The 25677-nt window shown below is 49.6% G+C and overlaps 1 protein-coding gene across 1 annotated transcript in view; it reads right to left on the bottom strand.

Moving 5' to 3' along the window:
* JPH2 (junctophilin 2) overlaps positions 1-25677 on the bottom strand; it is a gene marked incomplete at its 5' end in the record, with an annotated part of 60871 nt that overhangs the window by 13182 nt on the left and 22012 nt on the right. The window lies entirely within an intron of this gene.

The following is a 25677-nucleotide window of genomic DNA, read 5'->3' as shown; positions in this document are numbered from 1 at the left end:
GGCAGCCGTCAGCCTGGCTTGTGGCTGAGCAAAGCTCCCCCTGTGGGAGTGCACTGACCACCAAGGGGCAGCTCCTGCATTGAGCATCTGCCCTGTGGTTGTCAGTATGTGTCATAGTGACCAGACATTCCCAGTAGTTCTGCTGGTAGGGTCAATTTGCATATTACCCTTTTATTATATAGGATAGAGGCCTGGTGCACAGATGGGGGCCAGCTGGTTTGCCCTGAAGGGTGTCCTGGATCAGAGTGGGGGGTCCCGCTGGGGTGTCTGGCCAGCCTGGGTGAGGGGCTGATGGCTGTTTGCAGGCTGGCCAAGCCCCCCAGTGGGGACCCTCACCCTATGGAGGTATGGCCAGCCTGGATGAGGGGCTGAGGGCTGTTTTAGGCTGTCCACAGCCCTTTCAGGGTGGGGAGGTCCCGCTGGGGTGCCTGGCCAGCCTGGGTGAGGGGCTAATGGCCGTTTTCAGGCTGGCCATACCCCCCAGTGACCCAAGCTCCCAGCCTCTCTTTTTCTTTTTTTCTTTTTTTTCCAGAGCGGCCTGAAAGCAGGTATCTGGGATTTATTTTTCTTCTATAATTGAAACTTTGTAGCCTTGAGCGGAGCCCAGAGCCAGCCAGGGCAGATGGAAAGCTTGGCTTCCTCCATTGCCAGGAGCAACCCAAGCCTCCTGCTCGCTCTAGCTCCATGGCCATCTTAGTTGGGTTAATTTGCATACTGGCTCCTGATCGGATGGTGGGTGTGGCTTGTGGGTGTAGCCGAGTGATGGTTAATTTGCATCTTTCTCTTTTATTAGTGTAGATAATAATCTGTTATTCCTGGAGCACTTTGCCCAGCTCTGTGCTATGGCCACCTTTACACATATGACCTCAGAGAGGTGGAGTCACTTTCTCCAGGTCATACAGCTACTAACTCTGGCCAGGTCTTCCCTCTGCTGGGACCAGGGTTGGAGATGACTAGGACCCAGCCATGAAATCTCTCTGAAAATCAACAGAGGAACAGGGGTGTGGAGCCAAGCCTCTAGACCACATAGTGGAGTGGCTAAGAAGGGGCAGCTCTGGCCAGGTGGCCTGGGTTCAGGTCCTGATTCTGCTTCTTGTATCCTTGGGCAAGTCTGAGTCCCCTGAGCCTCGTCTTCTCGTCTGTAAAATGGGGATAATAACAGCACCCACCTGGGCAAAATGCTGTAAAATATAAATGAATGAACAGACATACGGCCCTTAGAACAGTGGCCAGCACAGGAAATGCTATAGAGGTGCATGTAAATAAAATAAGTAAGAAGCACATAATAGTAAGTGTTTTTTGGAGAAGGAAGACTACAAGGAAATCCTGAATGGACTCAATGACACTGGTTTGCTCATTTTAAAATTAGAAAAAAGGCCTTCAGAACAAGATGTCCGTGGTTGGTGAGGAGGCGATAATCTGCAGGCTGCAGAGGTGCTTGACAGGGACAGGGCTGCCAAGTGTCTTCCCGAGGTGGGATGCTTCAGATGCCGCTGCCCCGCCCTCCCCTAAAATAGCCTCTCGCCCTGGCTCTGGCTGGCCATAGCCATTTCCCCAGAACAACTGGGGTCAGAGTAAACCTGAGGAGGAACCACAGCTGGGGTGTCTAGCCACCGGCCCAGAGCTCCCTGGGAAAAAACGCCTACCTGCCCAAGGATGCAGGCAAGGGCCCAGTTAGGGAGCCCTGACTGACAGGACCTTCCTCCCCATCACACCCCTGGGCTCCATTTGGCAAATGTGTGCTAAGTCCCTGCCCAGAAGGCCCTCCCCAGAAGGGCTAAGGGCACAAGCTCAAGTTCAAATTGTAGCACCATCTGACCTGTGCTTTCTTGGCCTCAATTTTCTCAACTGTGAAATGGGGATAATAGTCATTTCACAAAGTTACTGGGAGTCTGGAATGAGATAACACAAACGTGCTTAGCATAAACTGAGCACTTACCAGATGTTGGCTATCATTTTTATTACGGTGTTTGTTATTATTATAACAATGCTTACCAGAAATTCCCTTCCAAAACTTTATGGACTGCCAGCAAATTAGGATGTAAACATTGTTTCAAGGTTCACCCACCTTGTGTCATATACCTGTCTATTGTCAAATAATGGTCCATTGTGTGATAAACCATATTTAGTTTGCTAATGTTCTTCAGTTGAACATTTAGCTTATTTGGCTACTATGAATCATGGCTGCTGCAGACATTCACGTACAAGTCTTTGTGCGGATGTATGTTTTCACTTCTCTTGGATGTATACCTAGGAGTGGACTTGCTGGGTCATATGGCAACTCCATGTATGACCGACCTTTTGAAGAACATGCCTGTGGGTAACTTACATGAATTCTCTGTGCTGAGGTTTTTTTATCTGTAAAATGGGGACATGAATAGCCCCTACCTCACAGGATTGTTGGAATGAATAGAGCGAACTAAATTGTACACAAAGTATTTAAAACAGGGCCTGGCCCACAGTAAGCTCTCTGCAAGTGTTTGGAAAATTCAGAAAGTGGGTACGTTCTAGTTGAAGTGGCGGGGTTGGGGGGGATGGGCATGGGTTCTGAGTCGGGGGTTGGGGCTGTGGCACCTCCTATGTAGAACCTCCCCCGTCGGAAGCCCAGCCTGAAATCCCCAGGCCATGGAGGTGACCTCTTTCAGATCATGTTTTATGGTGACCCTTCTCCCTTTCTTAAAGAATGCCAGCCTGGCTGGGAAGTCTCCTCCACATATGACTGAGTGCGTGCTCCCTGCCCCAGCCTAGAGAGGGGGGTGCAAAGCAACAGAGTTGCTGTTTACTGAGTGTTCAGTGCATGGCAGACACCTGACTCGTGTGGCCTGCTGAGCAGCCGCCCCAAAGATCTCCAGGTCCGAACCCCTGGAACCTGCGAATGTGACCTTATACGGCAAAGAGGCCTTGCAGATGTGATTAACCGAGGATCGTGCGATGCCGGGATTATCCTGGATTATGTGGGCAGGCCCTAAATGCAATCACAGTGTCCTTTTAAGAGGGAGGTGGGAGGAGATGTGACGACATGAGAGAAGGCGATGTAAGGATGGAAGTAAAAACTGGGGTGATAAGCTTGGAAGATGGAGGGCGGGGCCACAAGCCAAGGATTGGGGGCGGAAAGGATTGGATTCCCTGCCAGAGCCTCCAGAGGACCCAGCCCTGCCAACACCTTCACTTCAGCCTGTGAAACCGATTTCAGGCTCTGACCTCCAGAACTGGCAGAGAATACATTGTGTCATTTAAGCCTCCAAATTTGCCGCAATTTGTTATGGTAACAACAGGAAACTAAAGCAATCTGTGTGATCTCATGTCATCCTCAAGACACCCCACTTTACAGGAGGAGAAATGAAGGCTCAGAAAATCATTTACTCAAGGTTCACAGCTCTGTGAAGTGCCAGAGCCAGCTGGACCTCAGATCCAGGTCTGTCTGGTCCCAAAGCCTTGGCTGACTCACGCATCTGCTAGGCTGCTTCAGTTCAAGTTCCCTCTCCAGAAGGGCCCAGCAGCTGGGACTGTCCTCAGCCGGGCCTGGGGCATGGTGTGACCTGAGTTCTACATCCCCACCTTCACCCTGACCATCTGAGCAGGAGGCCCCAGGCTCATGGTTACCAGCAGTGATGCCCTTTCTCCCCCGAAGAAAAGCTAATCCCTCACCTGGAGGACCACCTATGACCGAGGTCGGCTGCACCTGAGCAAACCCTAAGGGTATTACCATGATCACTAAATAGACAGGAAAACCAGGCTCCAAGAGGCAGCATGGCTTAAGACAGTGGTTCTCAACCTTCCTAACACCGCGACCCTTTAATACAGTTCCTCATGTTGTGGTAACCCCCAATTTCATTGTTACAAATTGAATATAATTAAAGCATAGTGATTAATCACAAAAACAATATGTAAATTATATATGTGTTTTCCAATGTTCTTAGGCGACCCCTGTGAATGGGTTGTTTGACCCCCAAAGGGGTCGCGACCCACAGGTTGAGAACCCCTGGACTAAGCGCAGCCACATATCAGGAAGTGCAAGGGCTGGAGCTGGACCCCAGGTCCTGGTTTGATCCCAAGCCTGCATCAGCCAGCATGCGATGGGCCTTAGGGGGCATTCCAGTCTCACTCCTGCCACCCCCGCAGGAAGAGGACATGAACTGGGTTAGGACTAGGGTTTCCTGAGCTGGTCCTGCACTATCTGATGTTCTCTAATGCTTTCTTGGAGCTGGAGGGCTTGACTGAAATGTGGGCATTGGGGCGATATTAAAAATATCCAGCAACTGCTACGGTGTTGGGGGGCAGGGGGTAGCTAACCAAAGAGAATGTGTGGGGGCCCCCTGCTGTGCCATATGGTTAACTAGAAGCTGGGTCCTGGGGAAGTCAAGGTCCTGGGCAAGAGGCCAGGTGAACAGGGCAGTAATGGGGTGGCTGGAGCACTTAAGGGGCCCAGGTCAGCTGCTGATTACAAACCGATACAAACTGGAGTATTTCAGGCTTTTAACAACTGGCATGACAGTACTGGAATGTCCAGCTGAATACTAACTCTGGATGTAAATTTTCCTTCTTATGCCCCATCTGGTCCAGGAAGCCTTTCCCAGAAGCCACCCCCAGGAAATATGATCTCGACCTTCTGTTCAAGACTCCACAGTGTCCTTCCCAGTGTCATAGCAGGTGCTCCATAAGTATTTGTTAGGTGAATGTTGTGTTGAATGGGTCACATATACTTGGCTGTGAGACTCATAGAGCTGGAAAGAACCTCAGAAAGCACCTCCTCTCATTTAATAACAACACAGCAACACGACGGAGAAACTGAGGCCCAGAGAAGCCTGTGTGTGCCGGGAGCTGGTCCATCCTTGCTGTTTCAAGGGACCTGGCATATAAGGTATACTGTTCTTAATATGTTTGCTCACCTTCTTGGCACTATGTGTTTTAACCAAGGTCACCTCTCTGAGAAAGGTTGTTTCCCCAGGTAGGGATTTTCCCCTGAAGTTAGGGAGGGAATAAAACCCCTTAACTAAGTGCCAGGCCGGTAATTAATCACTTTAACTATGAACAATCATGCTTAAGCTACATAATCTTTACTCCCTGGAACGGAGATAAGAAACACCCTAACCTTTGGAATAGAGATTGATAGGATTGGAATCAACTGGTATAAATACAGATGTAACAAGACAACAGGACACAGAACCTAGACACAGAACCTAGGCAGAACCTAGACACAGAACCTAGACACAGAACCTAGACACAGAGCCTACACAGAACCTAGAGACAGAAGAACTTCGCTGGAGAGAACATGGCAAAAGATCCTGGACAGAAACTGGCCACAGAACCTAGAGACAGAACCTAGCGAGAGAACCTGGTAGGAGAACCTGGACAGAACCTGGCGACAGAACCTGGCTGGAAAACCTAGCGAGAGAACATGGCAACAGAACTTGGCAGGAGAACATGGATAGAACCTGGCTGGAGAACCTAGCGAGGGAACATGGCTACAGAGCCTGGCTGGAGAACCTGGAGAACCTGGCTGGAGAACCTAGCGAGAGAACATGGACACAGAACTTGGCTGGAGAGCCTAACCAGAACTTGGCTAGAGATCCTGGTTAGGCTGCTGATCAACTGAACGCTGTCTCCGTGTCATTCCTTCTTCGCCAACTCCGTCCACACCTTTGGGGACCCCTGGATCTGCTGGGGTTGGACCCCAGCATGTGTGATCATTTCCAAGAACTGAAAATTGATCATGGTGATGGTTACTCTGTCACAGACATGTTAGAGGCTCACTTACCAAGTGCTTACACCTATTTCATCACTTAACCCAAACAACAACTTCGTAAGAGAAAGACGACTGTTGCCATCCTCAGTGTACAGACGAGGAAACGGAGGCTCTGGGCTTTTCAACAACTTGCTCAAGAGTACACAGCCAGCAAGGAATGGATCCCAGACAGTGGCTCCAGAATCCGTGTTTCTCCCACACTCCCCTCTGCTGCCACTCCACAGTGTGGCCACAGGCACTACCAAAGAGGGCAGCAGGCCCTGCTTCTGTCTCTTCTATGGATTCCGCCCCAGGCCTGGGCACACAGTAGGTGCTCATGGAAATCAAGGTGACACAAGATCATGGTTGTGTACCAAGTAGTAACAGAGGCCCCTTCCAGCCTCTTGCTTTGAAAACACAGGCGGCCTCAGATGGCCTAGGAGTGGCCCTCTCCAGATGGCCATGATTGTCTCTGTGCTCCACGAGGGGACAAAGCCTGCTGGGGAATGGCCTCACCTTTTGCCCACTCTGCTCCTTGGGTCCAATCCAGCCAGGAGGATGCTGAATTCCCAGGGCCCATCCTCCTCCTCCTCCGCCTCATCACCATCAATAGGTAATAGCTGTTGAGCGCATTCTGTGTACCAGGCATGACACTAAGACATTTGCCTGTTTGATCTCTTTTAGTCCCCACAATATTCTCTAAGGTAGATATCACTATCAATTCCCAATTCACAGATGAGGGAAACTGAGAGTGAAAAGGGTGTGTAACCCATCCAACTCACACAGCCCATGAAGGGAGAAAGCCAGGCATTCCAGTGAGACTAAAAGCAAAATAAGAAGATGGAAGCATTGTGTAGTGTTGGAGTCAGACAACCTGGTTTCAAACCCCAGCTCCTCCACTTCCAAGTTGCATGACCTTTGTCAAGTCATGGAACTTCTGCAAGTCTCAGTTTCCTTACCAGTAAAATGGGTTAATAACAGCACTTAGTTACCACTAGAATTATTGCGAGGACCTGTGGGAGGTGTATAGTTATCGGATCGTGACCAGTATTTACTAAGCACCTACTGTGTGCCAGGTCCTGGGCTAGATCTGGGGGTGCAGCAGTGAACAGGAGAAACTCATCTCATGGAGTTTTATAGACTAGCCTAGCGTGGTGCACTGCACATAGTAGGTACACCCCATGAATGGTAGCTACTATCTTTATCATTATTACTTAGGAAGTAATTTTTCTCCCCAGGGGTTGAAATTCCCACCCTGGAGAGCTGGGTCGCCTGCCCCAGAGAGCCTGCAGAGTCGGCTCACAGAGTTGGCTCAGGGCGTGCACCCCCACCTTGCCCCACCCCGCCCAGGGAGCCAGCCTGCAATGGCATCCCACAGGCCCAGAGTCAGCAGACATCTCCTGCCTAAATAAGGACAAGGCGCCCAGGAGAGCTTTCTGTGAGCCTGAGGAATGTGACAGCTGAGCCCTCCCTGCCCAGCAGCCTCCCCCGCCTCCGGCCCCTCCCAGGTGGGACTCCACTATGGCATTCCAGCTTTTCCCAGAGCAGCCCCCAGTGTCCCTGACCCCTCTCATCCCACTCCAGGCTGCTCTGAAAACTGATACGGAGCCTCAGCCTCGGGAAGGAATTCCAGGCAGCTACATCTACTCCTGGGGGCTGGCATCCCGGCTGCCACAGGGAGGGGCCAGCCCAGCCCTGGAAAACCCACATCCCTTGGTTGAAAAGCATTCCCAGAGGTTTTATTTGGCCCCAGGAGCTATGCCAAGCAGGAGGTCTCCAGAGGAGATTCCGACCCCCCACTGCTATCTTCCTGTCACAAAACCATGTCACAGCAGTCAGGACTGGGATAAGCCCATGGCTCCTGGTGAGGTGGGGCAGGGGACACACATCTCGCCCAAGCACTGGTAAGGGAAGGCCTCATGGAGAAGTTCTTGCTGAGACTGTGGTTGAGCGAGAGAACTCTGGCACCAGATGACCTGGGTTCAAATCCTACCCTGCTTCTTCCTGGCTGTGTGACCTTAAGCTAGTTATTTTACTGCCCTGTGCCTCCATTTCTTATCTGTGAAATGGGAGAATAATAGCACCAGCCTCATAGGGTTAGTGAATTAAATAAATTGGTATTTGCAAAGTGCTTAGAGCAGTAATAGCGGTTATGACCTCAGACTTTGTTTGGAGTGACTGGAGAGCTTATCATTCAAACCTGGGCGCCTGAGGGTAAGAGGCAACTGTTAATATCTAGCAGGAACCAGGGTTGTTCCAGGCACTTGGGCATGTGGTCATCCCAGCCTCGACCACACAATGGTGCCAGCTGAGGCTGAAGGTCAGCGAGTATGCCTGTCATTTGTGTGACCTCTGCAGCAATGAGCACTCTATCCCCCACAGAGTAGGTACACAGGGCTGTTGAGGTTTTTGGGGTTTTTTTGTTTTTGTTGTTTTGTGTGTTTGTTTGTTTGTTTGTTTTTTAACAGATATTACCTTCATATTTCCCAGGAAAAATAAATAATGCTTACAATGAAGAATTTCAAACTGAGACTTGAGCTAGAAGTCAAGGAAAAGTCAAGGATTTTAATGCATTAATGAAGAGATATTTCTTGAGCTCTTCATGTGGGTCCGTTCCTGAGCCCTGGCATGGCAGACTGGTGGGGAAGGGAAAGAGGTGTCTAAGGGAGCAAAATAAAGAAGTAGAGAGTTCCATTCTTGGTGACCAACCATGGCTGGCTGGATAAAGAGGAAGGATTTGGAGGCAGGGCCAGAGACAGAGAAGACACCATTAGGGAGCGGCCAGGTCATGAGTGGGCCTGAGGGATGCATCCATGGAACAGATCAAATGGGTAGAGGGCACTGTGGGGAAGGGCATTGAGAACAGCCTGAGCAAAGGCAGAGAAGTGGGCAGACAGGGGCCTGTGGGCAGAGTAGGGCATGTCACAATGGCTAAGAACCAGTTCCTGGGACCAGAAGCCAGGGTCCTAGACCCATCACCACCCTTTACACACCAGCTGACCTCTGGTAATTCATGTGACTCTACTTCTCCTCACTTCCCGCGGCAGTACGATGGAGCTAATGATACCTTTGCCCTTCAGGGTTGCCCAGACAGCAAATGAAATGGTGCCTGTGAAAGTCTGCTCAGTTTGTGGCATGTTGCAAATGTGAAATGGAAGGGCCACACGGAATGGATTTTTGTCTATTTTGTTCACTGATGAATCCCCAGCAGCTAGAACAGGATCTAGAAGGTGCTTAATAAAAATGTGCTGAATGAATAATCAGTAGCCATTACTATTACTATTATTATTATTACCGTAATTACTATGCAGCGATAGGCCTGACTTGGCTGGAGCAGAGGAAAATAAAAGAGACCCTTTTACAGATGAGGAAACAGGTCATACTGCCACCAAGTCACAGATCAGAAACTGGCTCCTGGACAGGATCTCCAACCCCATCACCTTCTGTCCTTTTTCTTGCCTGCCTTCTAGAAGCATTTTCTAGGTGCCTGCCTACCAAGGATAAGCATATGACAATGCAATAGGGCTATAAAGAAACTTGGAATCAGAATTCTGGCCATAGGAGCTTACAGTCTAGTAGAGAGGATCTATAAGAAAACAATCCAGTTCAGAATGTGCAGCTTCTAGAATAGGGAACCCAGTGGAAGAAAAGGGGTTGGCAAGCTTCCCTGCAGAAGAGACCTCTGAGCTACAGCTTGAAGCAGAACAGACATACAGAAATCAAGCCAGGAGCTAAGGGTGTGCTGGAGCTGCTCATTAAAGCCCTGCTTGCCAAGAGAGCAACATTAGCACATGTCTTCCCAGCTCTGCATTCAGTGGCTGGTACATTGATAGCTTGAAATCAGCCATAGTGGCAGTATTTACACCAGGGAAATTGGCAAACTCCAGGAAGCAGGGTTCTCCACACACACACACCCAACCCCTCTAAGAGCTATTTAATAAGCATATTACTTCTCAGAATAGACATTAACTAGAAAATAGTTAACTGTCTCAGCAAATTCAGACCTTTATGTTTCACCTCCTCCCTGGACAATTTCTGCAACCCCCCTTAGAAAAACAGGTTACTAAAAAAAAGCTCTAGAGTAGCGGTTCTTAACCTGTGGGTCGCGACCCCTTTGGCAGCCTAACAACCCTTTCACAGGGGTCGCCTAAGACCATCCTGCATATCAGATACTTACATTACGATTCATAACAGTAGCAACATTACAGTTATGAAGTAGCAACAAAAATAATTTTATGGTTGGGTCACAACATGAGGAACTGTATTTAAAGGGCCAGAAGGTTGAGAACCACTGCTCTAGAGGTTTGCTATCTTTGACCACAAGGTCTCCTCTCCCCTATTTATCATAGGATAATTTTCTGAGTGAGTCTTGGGCAGCATCTGAGTGTAAAAAAAATAATAACAAAAAAAAAACACCAACAACAACCTTGCAATTTGCTCATGAAGGAGCTGGGGTAGCTGAAGACACCCTCACCCCATCCCAAGCTCTATACAGGTGTCCACTCTTCTCCCTGTGGGTAGTTCTTGGAAAATGACAAAGTCTTATTTTATTTTATTAAATATATTTTTATTGATTTCAGAGAGGAAGGGAGAAGGAGAGAGAGAAACATCATTGATGAGAGAGAATCATTGATCAGCTGCCTCCCGCACTGGTGATCCAGCCCGCAACCCGGGTATGTGCCCTGACCCGGAATAGAACTGTGACCTCCCATGCTAGCTGGGCTGAGGGATGATTTAATGATGCTTACTTCATTGTATTATCTTTTCCTTGTGTGTATGTATTTTCTGGTTGTTGCTGTTGTTGTTGTGTGTTTTTTCCTAACTACTCTTTATATAGCACTGACTTCTATTTAAAGCAATGAACTAAATAAAGTTCACTGCTATAAATGTAGGTTTAATAAAGTTAAAGTATTTTAAATTAGTAAGGAAATAATAACCCAGATGGCACAGGGATATGGTATGGCTCAGGAAAGTGTATCAGTGACTGGCATTTGGGAATTCTGCCTTACCCCATACTCTCCCACCTCTGCGCCTTTGCCCATGCTGGCCCCCTCTGCCTGCTCTTCCATGGGCTGCCTCGCCTCCATTAGGGCTGAAGTCATCTCCCAAAGAAGCCATAGCAACAGTAGCTGCGCGTTTCTGGGGCATGGGAAAGGCCAGGCAAGGAGGCGAATCTGAGACAGCTATTTTTCCCAAGGACAAGGCAAAGAGAGCTCAGTGCCCCAGGAAACGGAGACCCTTAGAGGGCAGAGACTTGCCCAAGTCACTTAGCAGTCAGCTGCGGGGTCTTCTCACCCTCATACATGGTGGAAAGGAAGATAAAGAGGAACAACCACTACAGAGGGCCTTTGCTCAGTGACGCCTCAGGGAACTTATCCTAGCAAATACTAGTCCATGGGTGAAATGGTGAGTGTACAGCTTTTTTCTGGCAGCTAAATTCTGGAAACGACCCAAGCACTCCTGTTCAGCAACAGGGGTCCGAATAAATAAATTATGTATATAATGGAACACGGTGCAGGTGTTAAAAACTGGTGAAGTTCTATGTTTGAAAAGATCTCTGATATATACACAGTGGAGAGAAAAAGGCAAGATTCAGAATTGTATGCTTAACATGCTCCCTTTTGTGTAAGAAAGAGGAGAAAACTGGCGTCTAAATGTGCATTTGCTTATTTTAGGTGGAACTGTATAAGTTTACATTTTGGAAGTCAAACATGGTCTCATATTAGCAGTTTCCTAAGTTCCACCGTAATATAGGCAGCAAGTACCTTTGGAAGGGAAGAAACTGCAAACAGTAGCTGCCCATGGGGTGAGGAGGTGGCACGAGGGGAGGGCAGGACAAGGAGACAGACTACATTTTTATAAATGGGATTTGGAATGGTGTGGACGTGTAACCTATTAACAAATAAAGGAGGAAATCATTAGGGCTCTAGGGCGGCTTCTTTGCCACACAATGCTGGTCTCTGCTTCCACCCCAGGGGGTGGCCAGGGAAGAATTCTGCAGGTCTGGAGCCCAGGGACTGCCCCAGTGGGCCTCTGACACTTTCCCTTCTAGCGGGCCCACTGTGTGCGTTTCTGACCCTCTACCTGGCGGGTCAGAGCTCAGGGACCCCACCCTTGGCCAGGCTCCTGGCAAAGCTACAGCAAACCCCTGTGGGGTTATGGCTTTTGGCAGTGGGCAGCCGTGACCTTGCGGTAATACCCCTTCCCAGCTAGGGTTTCACGAGCCTGACTGATGGGAACGGCACTTCAGCAGTAATGTGATAGGATGTGGCTTGGCTCAAGCGGCTTTGGAGCTGGATCCCCACGGCAGCCCCTCCCCCCCCTCTGCAGTCCCACTCCACACCCCCCTTCTCCATGGAAGGGGAGAGGCTCTCCCGGGGGTGATTGCTGGGATGATGGAAACACCGCAGCGATCCCAGCGGTGTTCAACTGATGTGGGCTCTCTGGTTCTGCCGTCAACAACACCAGAAGGAACCGATGAGGCAAGGGCAATAGTAGTTAGAATAATAAAAATGCCAACCGCCACTGCTGAGTAGTCCGTTACGGCGCGCCAGGCACTGTGGTTAGCCCCTGACGTGGGCTATCTCCTGTTGCCCTCACACCCTCAGCAGTAAGTACTACACTGATTTCAACCACATTCCACCTGCTGGGACACTGAGGCTCAGGAGAGCAACGCGCAGAAGGAACCAGTGTCGTCCAACCCCCAAACCTCAGCTCTTGATCACCAAACCTGTGCCTCTGTTTCTCCAACTGGAAAACGGAGAAAGTGGAGAGACGTGAAAACGGAAGCCGAGGGCAGGGCTTGGAGAAGTCAAGATCAGAGGAGACTCTTGGGGCTGTGAAGGTCACAATCTTCAAATCTCTGCAGGGTTGTCTCTGCAGACATTGCTAGCTGCTCACCGAGCACCCATTCTCCCCTTCATCCCCACTAACAGAGCCTCATCTTGCTCAGGAAAGCGATGTGTCCGGCTAAAAATATTCACCTCCCGGACTCCTTGCATCAAAGGAAGGCCACGTGATCCATTCTGGAGCATGAGGTACAAAGCCGGTGGGCTTTACTTCCCCTGAAGAGAAGTTTTGCATTTCAACCTCTGCCCTGGATACAGAGGTGAAGCTAGGGATGCAGGGGTCATCTTTGGGTAAAAGACCAGAAGCCACGCTCTAAGGAGAGCAGAAGGTGGACGTGGGTCCCTGAGGGCATCCTGGAGCTGCCTCTCTGATCTTCTGATGAGAAGATAATCCCAGTGGCTAAGACACTACGGGCAGGTTCTGTCCCCTGTTACTGACCACAGTTCTAATGACACCGTCCCCGGGGCAGAACTGGGACCAATGTTTAGAAGCGACAAAGAGGCAGAACATTCTTCTGGTTTTAGCAAGTCCAACAACAAAGCTGTCCGAAGTCGGCCTGGGCTGTCTCAGGAGGTGGTGAGTTTCCCATGCCGGGAGATACAGAAGCAGTGATTGCAGGGCTGTGTTGGCAAGGATGCTGGGAAAGGCATTCGGACATTGTCTGGGGCTGGACCAAATGGCCTTGCATGCTTTAATCATACCCACTTTGGGAGGTGAGGAAAGGACCCCAGGATGTGTGCCCAGTTATGCGTGGGCAAGGTTGTTGCCCTACAATGAATGACCTGCAGGGCCCTGCTAAGGCATGACCCCTCGGACTTTGAGCAATGAGGGAAATGGTCTATATCTGTGCCGTCTAACACGGCGGCTGTCGGGCACCTGACCTGTGGCTACTGCAACTCCAGAATGGAAATTTTATTTCATTGCAATTAATTTCTATTTAAATTGCTGCATGTGGCTAAAGGCTCCCATACTGGCATAGTGATCTGTCCCCACCCCACCCACCCCACCCCCCACCCCACACTCTCTCTGGCCTCTTCTAGTCTCGCCCTCCTCTCTCAGCCCCCATCAACCATGCCGGTCTCCTTGCTGTCCCTGGAGCATGCCTGGCCTGCGGCCACGTTGGAGCTTTCTCCTTGCTCTGCCCTCTGTTGGGCTGCTCTTCCCCCAGATACCCCCTTGGCTAACTCTTCCAACTCCTTCATGTCACTTTCTCAAGGAGGACATTTATTCAGAGGCAACTTGCAGCCCTAGTCGGGTAGCTCCGTTGGTTCGTCATCCTGATACACCAAGGTTGCGGGTTCGATCCCCAGTCAAGGCACATACAAGAATCAACTAATGAATGCATCAATAAGTGGAACAACAAATCAACGTTTCTCTCTCTCTCTCTCTCTCAAATCAATAAATTTTTAAAAAAATAAAGGCAATTTGCTCTGTAATTTATTATGTCTGCTATGCTATCTCCCCAAACAGAATGTAAATTCCACACAGGCCAGGATCTTTCGGTTTTCTTCCCTAAGAGCCTAGAACATGACCTGGCATATAGCAGGTGCTCAACAAATATTTGCTGAATGTGTTTGAAGGCTTAAATGAGTCCAGTGGAAGGTGCCTCCTATTATGAGATGGTTGAGACCTCATACTAGTCGCTCACCATGTTCCCTGAGCCTCACATATGTGCTGGGTGCTGGCACCTAGCAGTGAACATGGCAAACAGGGCCCCTAGCTTCATGTAGTGAACAACCAAACAGGAAAACAGTGTAAGTACAGACAGGGCAGGAGGTGGCCGTTGAGGCAGGAGCACACAGGGTGCCAGGGAACCCAGACTAGATGGGAGCTCAGAGCTTCCCTGGAGAACATTTGAGCCGGGTGAGGCCTGATGAACAAGATGGAATTAGCAAGATAAAGAGCCAGGAAAAAGCATGATGGGCAGAAAAGAAAATGGCCCTTTGACGGGACTATGGCTGAAGTTCCTCCCCCTGGCACTTTCCGGTTTGTGCCCAGAGCCTGCTCTGATGCTGTGTGAGGCCCCGAGTACAAGCACATCTCTAAGCACCGGGGGCTTATGCCCCCAGGAGGAATCTTCAGAGAAGGGGGGACTGAGCCAATGGGTAATGCTTTGCCCACCCACCCCCCACCCCACAGGCGCACAATCTGGAGGTGTTCTGTATGAGGTCCCAGTCTCTGGCCTTCAGTGACGACTCAATAACAGACATTTATATGGGCTTTTCCTTCTTCCCTGCGTCACTCTACCCACTCACTTCCTCTCGCCTCCTCCTTCCTGGCATCACCTCCCACTCAACTTACCTGCACCCAAATCCTTGTCTCAGGCTCTGCTTTCAGGGAAACCCAACTGAAGACCCATGACAGTTTTGCTCACTGGAGTGGCATGGCCAGGCTTACATGCGGGAAAGCTCACTCCAGCGTCTGTGAGGAGAAGAGTATAGGGCAGGAGGAGGGGCCCTGAGTGTGGTGTGGTGAGAGGGGCTGGTGGCAGGAGAGACAGAAAAGAGGCTGGAGACAATAAGGGGCACTTGGGTCCCCTCAGGACCAGAGGCTCCGAGGCCAGGTGGGGTGATGTGGACGCTTGGCCTGGGGCCTACCTGGCTGTGACAACAGCCTCTCCAAGTTCCATCCCTCGGGCCAGCCTGGCTCCAGAGAGAGACCTGTGGCAAGGGAGCTATTTTTAGAGAGCTGGTGTTTACTTGAAGGAGTTGAAGGCTGGGCTTTATTTTTAACTCCTCTCTCAATGGCACAGACTCACTGGTATGAACTTAGGAAGTCAGGTGGAAGTTAGACTGGGCTTTGGAAACCCAGGGGCACAAAACAGATAGCACTGGGGGAAGATGAAGCTTGGAGGAGGAGCCTGCTGGCCTCTCTGAGCCACTGAGTCTCGGGGTAAGGAGAATGATGATAAAACTGGCCAAGGCCTCTCCTTATCCAGCACCCACTGAGCATCAAGACCGTGCAAAGTCCTCTACACACATTATCTCATTTAGTCCTCACCATAATCTGGGAGGCAAGCTGTTACTGCCCCCATTCTATAGACGAGGAGAGTGAGGCTCAGAGTGGATCAAGGACACACAGCCAGCGAGCAACAGAGCGGGGTCTGTACCTCTATTTCTCCACCTCCCCAGCCTAAGCTCTCAACAGCTCTGGCATACAAAAGAGTATGGCCACGCGCCAAGGTCGAGGCAGGAGAGTAGCATGAAACACTAGAGCTCAAAGACTTCCCTTCCAACAGGGAATGTGAAACCTTGCTGTGCCAGTTTCCTCATCTGTGAAATGGGTTAATATAATAGAGGCCCGGTGCACAAAAATTTGTGCACTCAGGGGGGGAGAGGGGGTCCCTCAGCCCAGCCTGTGCCCTCTTGTAGTCTGGGACCCCTCGGGAGATAACGACCTGCTGGCTTAGGCCCACTCCCGGGTAGCAGAGGGCAGGCCCAATCTCTAGGTGCAGCCCCTGGTCGGGCTCAGAGCAGGGCTGATTGGGGAGTTGGGGTGTTGCCCCCTGTCATGCACAGAGCAGGGCGGATCAGGAGGTTGCGATGCCGGCCTCAGTCACGCTCAGGGTAGGGCCGATTGGGGGGTTGGGGCACCGCCCCGTCACACTCAAGGCAGTGTCGATGGGGAGGTTGCGATGCCACCCCCTGTCATGCACAGAGCAGGGCCAATCAGGGGGTTGGGGCACCGCACCCTGTCACACACAGAGCAGGGCCGATCAGGGGGTTGGGGCGCCGCACCCTATCACACACAGAGCTGCAGGGCGATCAGGGGGTTGGGGAGCTCCCTCCATCAGTCACAGAGCAGGGCTGATCAGGGGGTTGGGGTGCCTTCCCCTGTCACGAACAGAGCAGGGCGGATAGGGAGGTTGTGGCCCCGCCCTCTTTCACACACAGAGCCGCAGGGCGATCAGGGGGTTTGGGCGCTGCCCCCTGTCACGCTGATCCTGGTGCTGGGAGGTATATTACCCTTTTACTATATAGGATAGAGGCCTGGTGCACGGGTGGGGGCCAGCTGGTTTGCGCTGAAGGGTGTCCTGGATCAGGGTGGGGGTCCCCACTGGGATGCCTGGCCAGTCTGTATGAGGAGATGATGGCTGTTTGCAGCTAGTCACACACCCTTCAGGGTGGGGGTCCCCACTGGGGTGCCTGGCCAGTCTGGGTGAGGGGCTGAGGGCTGTTTTCAGGCTGGGGATGACTAAAGCTCCCAACCACTCCTTTTTTTTTTTTTTTTTTTTTTTTTATTCTGGGCCAGCTTTAGCTCTGAGGCTTGGCTCCAGCACTTAGGCCTCGGCTGCTGAAAGCAGGTATCTGGTTTTTTTGGGTTCTATAATCGAAACACTGTTTCAACTCCAGCTCTGAGATCCCGGCTGGCTGAAAGCAGGTTTCTGGGGTTTTGTTTAGCTTCTATATTTGTAACAATGTTTCAAACTGCAAGCTCAGAGGCCGGCAGCAGCAGGCGGGGAACGATGGAGTCCTCCATCACTGAAGCAAGCAAGCCTCATGTTCGCTTTAAGCTGCCTGGCTGCCGGCCGTCATCTTGGCTGGCAGTTAATTTGCATATCGCCCTGATTAGCCAATGGGAAGGGTAGCGGAGGTACGGCTAATTACCATGTTTCTCTTTTATTAGAGAGGATGGCACCTCCCTCGTGAGGATTACATGAGATGATGCAATATAGGGAATTGGCACAGAGCCTGGCACTCAGTAGTGAGAACGGGGCACTGAGCTGTGCTGGCATTGTCCGAAGCACTTGATCCTTTCATATGCCCCATAAGGTGGGTTCTTGTGTGATCCACATCTTTGAGATGAAGAAATGGAGGTACAGAGGGTTCCGGGGAAAGTCACTTGCCACCACAGGCAGCAAGTGTCCAGGACTAGAAGGAACCAGGCAACCTGACTCTGAGTCTGAGCCCTCAAGCCCGTACCCTGCGGCAGCCACTGCCATTCTCATGATGACTGTTAGTCTAACACCTCTGTCTGGGCTGTTCTGGCGTTGACCCCTGAGTCCCTGACACTGGTTGGGACCAAGCACCGGCTTCAGGCGTTGGACCTTTCACTGAGACGTAGGGAAACCCTTGCATTGGAGGAAAGGGGCGTTTTTCTCTCTAATTGCAGGCTATTGCCTGTCTGTTTTCTAACTCTGCTGTTTAGGCTGAAAACATCAAGCTGGAAAGGTTCTGGAGCTGGATCGTAAGCACACTTCATAGAGTGCTGGGACCGGGAGAGATAAAAACATTCCTCCCGGCCTCCCAGAGCCCTGTCCCCTGCCTAGCTGATTTTTTCAATGTGACCCAGAAGCCAACTGAGGTCTCACAAGAGCCTTCTGGCCACACTCCTCCTCTTCTCTGACCCTGAGTCACCGTTCCTTTCCAGGCCTCAGTTTCTCCACCTGTGAAATGAGCACATTGGGCTGCATCTTCCCGAAGGTGCATTTCCACTCTGACCAGCTTTTTCTGAGGGCTGATGGGAGCTCTCAGGGTCTTTCCTCTGGTTCTCCACTCCCCAAGCTTGGAAGGCCTGGCTCCCCTAAACACGTTGTCCCTGTATTTTTCCAGAGACCCAGGCAAGCTCTTCTCTCTCTCCCCAGACCATTCAGCTCAGAGGCTGTCCATGGAGTCACAGTTGCCTCGTGTATGTCACGAGAGTCTGGTTCTGGCAACTCAGGACATTCCATTCACCCGGGGCCTCCAGTCTCTGGGATCAAAGGGATTCTGTCCATCTGGTAATTCTAGAAGGAGGGATGTGATGGATGGCAGGAGTCTGGGGTGGGGTGTCTGTCCAACATTTCAAGGGAGTTTTATCCCCTCAATAGAGCCCCATATTCAGGAATCTCAGGACAAGAGCCAGAAAGAGAGAGAGCGAGCAAGGGCAAACTTTTGCCTCTATGGGCATGGGCAGTGAATGGTGGCCACTGGGGCCAGAATCTCAGTTCTAGCATTTACTAGCTGTGTGATTCAGGCCATGTTAAAAGCAAAATCCCTATATGCTGCAGTTAGAATTAGATAAGAGTATTCAGCTAAGCACTCAAATGGTGCCCGCCACATAATAAATCTGAAGCTCCTTAACCTGGCACTCAAAGCCCGTCCCTACCTGGCCCCAGGCTGCCTTCCCAGCCTCATCTCTAATCTCTTTCCCCATACACGCCAGTACCCCAATGACTCGCTGCTCCCAAAATACACCACACACATTCCTACCTCCATGCCTCTACCTGGTTTGACCTTTCTCTCCCTCTTCTCCAATTGGCAAGTTCTGAACCAGCGTCATCCACCACCTTCAGGGTCCTTTGCCAGACCACCCCTGGGGCAGTTAATCACTCTGCTCATGCCTCCCTTTCACCCACCAAGATGCTGTCCAAAGGTCACACTGGTCCAGAGCATTCTAGAACCAGGTCTCCTGGTTCTGGGGTCTCAACTCCCAGCTCTGCCATTACTCGATTGAGATACTTAAGCTGCCTGTGCCTCAGTTTCCTCATCTGTAAAATGGGAATAAGAGAACCTTCCTCAGGGTTGCTGTTTGTAAGTTATTATATGTAAGGTAAATAGAATCCTGCCTGGAACCCAGAAATAAAGACTATATGGGTATTTATGAAATAAAACTAAATAAACAGGCTCGAACTCAGGCAATTACCAAGACCCTCCCCTCAGACCTGGCCCAGGGTCAGGCCCTCTTCCCCCTGGGTGGTCTGCGTACCTTGGTGGTGAGGGAAACGGAAGCCGGCAGTGCAAAGTCTGAGCCTGAAACCGTACCAGGTCCATTCTTCTTGTGAGTCAAGGACAAACCTCGGTCAGGTGCCCACAGGTATTTCACACCTGCCGATCTCTTGCCAATGTTGCTTTTGAGCAAAAGGAGAGCAGACTTCGGGCTCAGCACCTCTGGCACTAAGAGTTTATCCTCAGACTTGAATAATAGCGTTCTCTTTTCCGAATTTCCCAAGTATGGGTCTCCCACTTTGACCAATGACTCAAAAGTCTTCCTTTTCAATAAATGCATATGTTCTTAAGTAATTTGAATTAAAGGCAGAGACTAAAATGGTAAGTAGGAACAAATGGTAAGTAGAGGTGGTGCATGGATTTAAAAAAACCTGAAATTGTGCAGAAGATGCCAGTTTGGAAAACAGTTGCAGGGACTATGAGAGAAGACAGGCCTTCCCTCGCGTGATTTCCTTCTCAGGGGAGACACTTCGATGAGTACAGAACAATACATGATTCATAGGAACAGCTTCTACCTCCCTGCACGCCTTCAAAGCACAGGCCCTTTAATGGGCTCGTTCTTTTACTCTGTAGCCATACTTTGAAGGAAGAATTAATCTAATTCCTATTTGAGGAATAAAGAAGAAAATGGGATCCAGAGAGGTGAGGTTACTGGCTTACGGTCACACAGCTTACAGGAAGTTGAAACCAGATTCAAACCTGGGTCTGTTCAACTCCACAGTCCAAGCTCTTAGCTACTGTACCATAGGGGCTCCTGCTCACCTGAGAAATTCCTTTCTCAGTAACTCACAAAGCCAGCTCTAACCCTGCACTAAACTTGGGAATTCCCAGGGCTGGCCTGGGGAGGAGATGGAGGTGTGGAGGTGGAGATGCAGAATACAGACCAGTTCAGGATGCCCTGTCTTCAGGGCCACACTGAGGCCACCCTGGAACAAACATTGATGTTCCGAACCTCACTCCCTGGGGCAGCTGAGAACCCCTGCAGGCCAGCCCCTGCCTCTGCTTCTGGGACACAAGAACAAGAAAACCAGACAATGACAATAGCAGTTCACATTTATTGAGCACTTTCTGCTCCCAGCCCTGTGCTGAGGGTTTTACACACAGTCTCTGATTTAACTCCTGTGAAAACACTTCAAAGTAGAGATCATTATTCTCTTTCCAGAGATGACAGCATAGAAGTCTGGAGAGAAGGCAAGATATGGTAAGTGAGAGGCAGACCCAAAGCCTCACTGTTAACCACTCACTGTGCTCCTTCCAGATGAGAGCCATTCATCAGGGCGTTGGCATGACAACCAGAAAAGTTTAGACACCTTCCCAAACATCCCAGCTTCCCTCCCAGGCCCAGTATTTATGACCTTAAAAGGTATTACAGAAAGGGTTCTTCACCACAAAATAGAAGCAGGAGGCTTAGTTCCCTACTGGCCACGTAGTGGCTAGGGTTCCTTTCATCCCTTTCCAGGCCTCAGTTTCCCCATCTGGTCAGTGAGGGGGTTGGACTAGCTCCTAGGGGCCTGAGTGGGTCTAGAGCAGGGATGGGGAACCTTTTTTCTGCCAAGGGCCATGTGGATATTTATAACATCATTTGCAGGCCATACAAAAGTATCGATTTAAAAATTAGCCTGCTATATTTGGTCAAACATTTAATTAACTCACCCCTAATGCCTGGGCAGGGCCAGGCCAAATGATTTCACAGGCCTTATATGGCCCACAGGCTGGATGTCCCCCACCCCTGGTCTAGAGCAAAAACACTGTCCAATAAAAATATAATGTGAGTCACACATGTCATTTAAAAAGCTTCTAGTAGCTACATTCAAAAGTAAAAAAGAGACAGGTGCAATTAATTATAACAATGTTTTATCTAATCCAATATATTTAAAATAGAACCATTTCAACATGTTATCAATATAAAAAAATGATTCATGGGTTACTTTACATTCTTTTCTTACTAAGTCTGTGGACCCCAGTGCCTGTTTCACACTTGAACTTGGGAATTTCCAGGGCTTATCTTAAGCGCATCTCCATCCAGAGCGGCCACATTTCAAGAGCTCAACAGCCACCTATGGCAGGTGGACAGTGCAGGTCTAGAATCTTCTTCAAGCCCATTTTAGGGGGAAGAGACATCCCAGTTTCCTTCCTTCCCTCTGGGAAAGCTATCTTAATCCTAGACTCTGAGCTGACAAGTTCCAGGTAGGCCCGGGACAAGGAGCCTGACATTACAATGGAGAGAACTCCCATCCCCCCAACCCCCCACCCTCGCCCCCGCCTGCCAGGGCCCAGGAGGCTTGTGGCTGCAGGGTAAGCTTTCTGTTCCTCTGTGGCCGATTCCTCACCAACGCCCCCAGGAGGGAGACAACCCTGCTTTTCCTCCTATCCCAAAGGTTTCCTTAATTGGAAATTTCTTCTGAGCTTAAACTGAGCCAGGCAATAGTCATCGTCCTCCCCACCTCCCCCCAGCCCCTTCTCCCCCCTTCTCCACCCCGCATGGCACACAGGACAAGTTACTCAGACACAAGAGGAATCCAAATGTCCCTGCACTTCCTCCTGGCAGCACCGTGTGGAGGGAGCTGGATACCACCTTCTCATTCTTGGGCCTGGCAGCCTTCACAGAGGGGGCTCAACACCTTCACATCCGAGGGCAGAAGGGCAGGGAAAGCAGAGGGGCAGGGAGGGGCAAGAGTTTGCCCCAACAGGTGAGAGCTTGGGGAAATCCTTCCTTGTCCCCAAGCTTCTTTTCCTCAACTTTAAATCAAACATGTTAGATGATGACAATGACTGCTTTCAGCGCTGGCTGCTCTGTGCCAGGATTTTACAGGCATTAGCTCATCTACTCCTCAAAACAGCACTAGGAGGAACGAGAATCCAGGGCTCAGAGTGGTGAGGCAGCTTGGCAAGGTCACACAGCTCTTCAGTGCAGGGGCCAGAATTCCAACTCATGGCCTTTCGAGTCAAGAGCCTACACTCTTACCTACTCTAAGCTCTGCCATGTCCCAGGACAGTCCTTGCTTATGCCTGTCATAACTATATGCACTTAGTACAATAATTTAAAATGTCCCATTTGGACCTGGATAGTGTTATGCTAAGTGAAATAAAGCCAGTCAGAGAAAGACAAGTGTCACATGATCTCACTCATGTGTGGAATCTAAAGAACAAAATAAACGGATGAACAAAATAGATCCAGAGACGTAGAAGCATGGAACAGACTGTCAAATCTCAAAGGGAAGGTGGGGGTGGGAAGAGATGAACCAAAGAACTTACATGTACATATGCATAACCCATGAACACAGGCAACAGCGTGGTGAAGGCCTGGGGTGGGGGGCGGTGCAGGCCAGAAGGGGTCAATGGAAGAAGAGGGGGACATATGTAATACTTTCAACAATAAAGATGAATAAAAAATAAATAAATAAAATGTCCCATTTGGAAGAAGGGGCAAGTCTTCCCTACGGAAGAATTCCAAATAATACATATTGATGCTCCTCCGTCTGGAGCTTCATTCCAGAACCTTCTCCTCCTCAAGTAGGGGCTGAACTTAATGTATTCCAAAGAACAGAGAACGGCAAGGAGGCAATGGTAACTTACAGCAGAGAAACCTGGCAGGCACCACCTTAACCAAGTGATCAAGGTCAACATCTTCCGTGATAAGTCATGTCGCGATCATGTGCTCCTGATATGATGTGACGAGAAGGGCACTTTATTTCTGTGGTCTTCTTCCCCCAAATCTATAACCCCAGCCTAATTATGAGAACCGCATTGAATTGAGGGACATTCTCAAAATACCTGACCAATATTCCTTGAAACCGTCAAGGACAAGAAAAACAGGAAAGACGGAGAAATTGTCACAGACCAGAGGACACTCAGAAGACTTGAAAGCTATATGCAATATGGGGTCCTGGGACAGAAAAAGGACACTAGTGGGGAGCTAGCAAAATTCAAGCAAAGTCTGGAGTTTAGTTACTAGTAACGAACAAACTGGCTTTGACAAATGTATTGTGGTCATGTAAGAAGTTAACATTAGGGGAAACCAGGCAGAGGGCATATGGGAACTTTCTGTACTATCTTTGCAACTTTTCTAAAATTATTTAATCTAAAATTATTCTAATATGTAAGTTTCATTTTTTAAAAGTGCCCCCTTTAACTCATAAAAGTGTCCAATTTTAAACAACAAATTATATGATCACCCTGGTCATCAGCCTGGCCCTGCCCCTAACCAAGAAGCCTTATGAACATTACCCATGCCTTCTTTCTGTCTCAGTGTTACTAACTGCTCACACGTTCACAACAATTAAAAGTTTACAAAGTTTAGCGATACTAAGATGTGCTGGGGAGAGCTTGGAATCAGAAAGCTAGGGGCTGAAGCCCTGGTTCTCCCACTGGCTTGCCAGGTGGTCTTGAGCATATTGCATTCCTTCTCAGGGTCTCAGTTCCCACAGAATGACAACCATGACAAATAAGGCTTATTGAGCCTTTGCTACGTGTCTAGACGGTAAAGGATACTGTCACGTGCCACTCCGCTCCCCCTTCAGGACTGACATTATTTCTACACCCCACCCCCAGCTGCTCAGAGTGCTGCCGGCTGTCAGCCCTGTCCAGGGATTGCCCTTGGCTGAAGAGAACCGTCCGGCCCCAGGTCATGCCCCTTTCCAGAGGGCTGCCTGCATCCAGCAGAGAGGATGTAAAGATCCAGCTCCTTCACCTCAACTTGACTATGAAGATCATCTCCACTGCAGCACGGCCGTGTGGTTGGCACAGGCCTTTGTGGGGACTGCCCCATCTCCCTCTGCCCAATCCTGCTTCCCTCTCTTCTCCACAAGTGTTGATCCTCAGAGCACTCCGCAGAAACTTCCAGAACACTAATCTCCATCTTGAAGTCGGCTTACCAAGGAACTCATCCCACTACAGGATGTGAACCAGCCACTGGACCTGCACCCATCTTTCTCAACCCTTAGACCAACCCCATTTGACTAGATGACACAATTGAGGTTGAAGAAGAAAACTGATTTGTCCAAGAACACACAACTGAGAAGCAGCGGTGCCACGGATGGGGAAACGAAGCTCAGACGGGCAAACTGATTTGCCAAGTCTCTGAGCTAAAAAATGTAATGCCAAGATTTGACCCTAGGTTTGCTTTACTCTAAAGACCACAGTGTCACAGCCTCCATCCAGCCCAGTCCATGTAGAGCCACCGGCAGGATTGCTACAGGCACTGGACAGGCAAGTACCTTTATGATTGTCTTGCCACACCCACTGCTGTCCCTGCAGCTCACTTCATGTTTGCAAAAAGGTAATAACAACAGTACCTACCTCATCAAGAGCTGTTATAAATAGAATGAATTTATATCCATAAAGACCTCAGAACGATGACTGGTGCATAGGGACCCCTCTATTAAGTGGTAGGATAAAAACAAGTACCTAAGCAGCATAACGTTGCTGAGAGACATTCTAAGAAGATGTCCATGTGGCTGAGTAATAGTCGATCTGTGACAGGGACTGAGCACCATCAGCTCTCTAAGTGGTTCAGGTTTGACCTGAGCTCTGAAAAAGTAGGAATTAAGGGGCAAGAGGAAAGACGAGCCATCCAGACAGAGGGACCAGAAGAACCAAAGCCCTCTGGCAGGAGAACTAAAGAAGACTGATAAAAGGCCAGCATGACCAGCACAGAGAAAAAATCCAGGTCCAGGTCAAGAACGGTAGAAAAGGAGGCTGAATAGGAAAGTAGGAACTCAATTATGAAGGGCCACTTACTACATGGATGATTTGCCACAAGTCACCTTAACTCTCATTTGGCTCATTTGTAAAATGGAAATAAAAATAATATCGATCTTACAAGGTCCTGAAGGAAACAGAATGAGTCAATATTCGTAAACCATTTAAAATAGTGCCATGCACACAGTAGATGCTATAAATATTTGAAGACAACATTAGAACTTTTTCTGAAGTACAATGAGAAGACATAAAGATATTAGAATATGGATGCAAGGAGGATGGATGAAGGCAGGGCTGGCATATGGGTAGGTGAGAGTGGTTGAGTAAATGGAAGTATGGATAGATGGTTGGATGGAAGTATGGTTGGGAGATGGAGGTGGTTGGATGGATGGATGGATGGATGGATGGATGGATGGATGGATGACTGGGTGAGTGGAAGTGGATGTTGTTTCAGTGGATGGAAACATGGTTGGATATTAGGATGGGTGCCTTGTAGATGGAAGCAGTTGAGTGAATGTGGGTCATTGTACATGAGGAGATGGATGGATGGTTGAAAGGTGTCTGGATATTTGGATGGGTGTGTAGATGGTGGGGTGGCTGGATGGTTGGGTAGGTAAAGAGACGGAAAGTTGGATGGGTGGATGAAGAAATGGTTGAGTGGATGGGTAATTGTTCAGATGGATGTTGGAGAGGTTG

Source organism: Myotis nattereri, assembly GCF_964212035.1.
Source record: "Myotis nattereri genome assembly, chromosome: 8".
NCBI lineage: Eukaryota > Metazoa > Chordata > Mammalia > Chiroptera > Vespertilionidae > Myotis > Myotis nattereri.
Note: the sequence above shows the minus strand (reverse complement) of the source record. Positions and strands in the feature narration are given on the sequence as shown.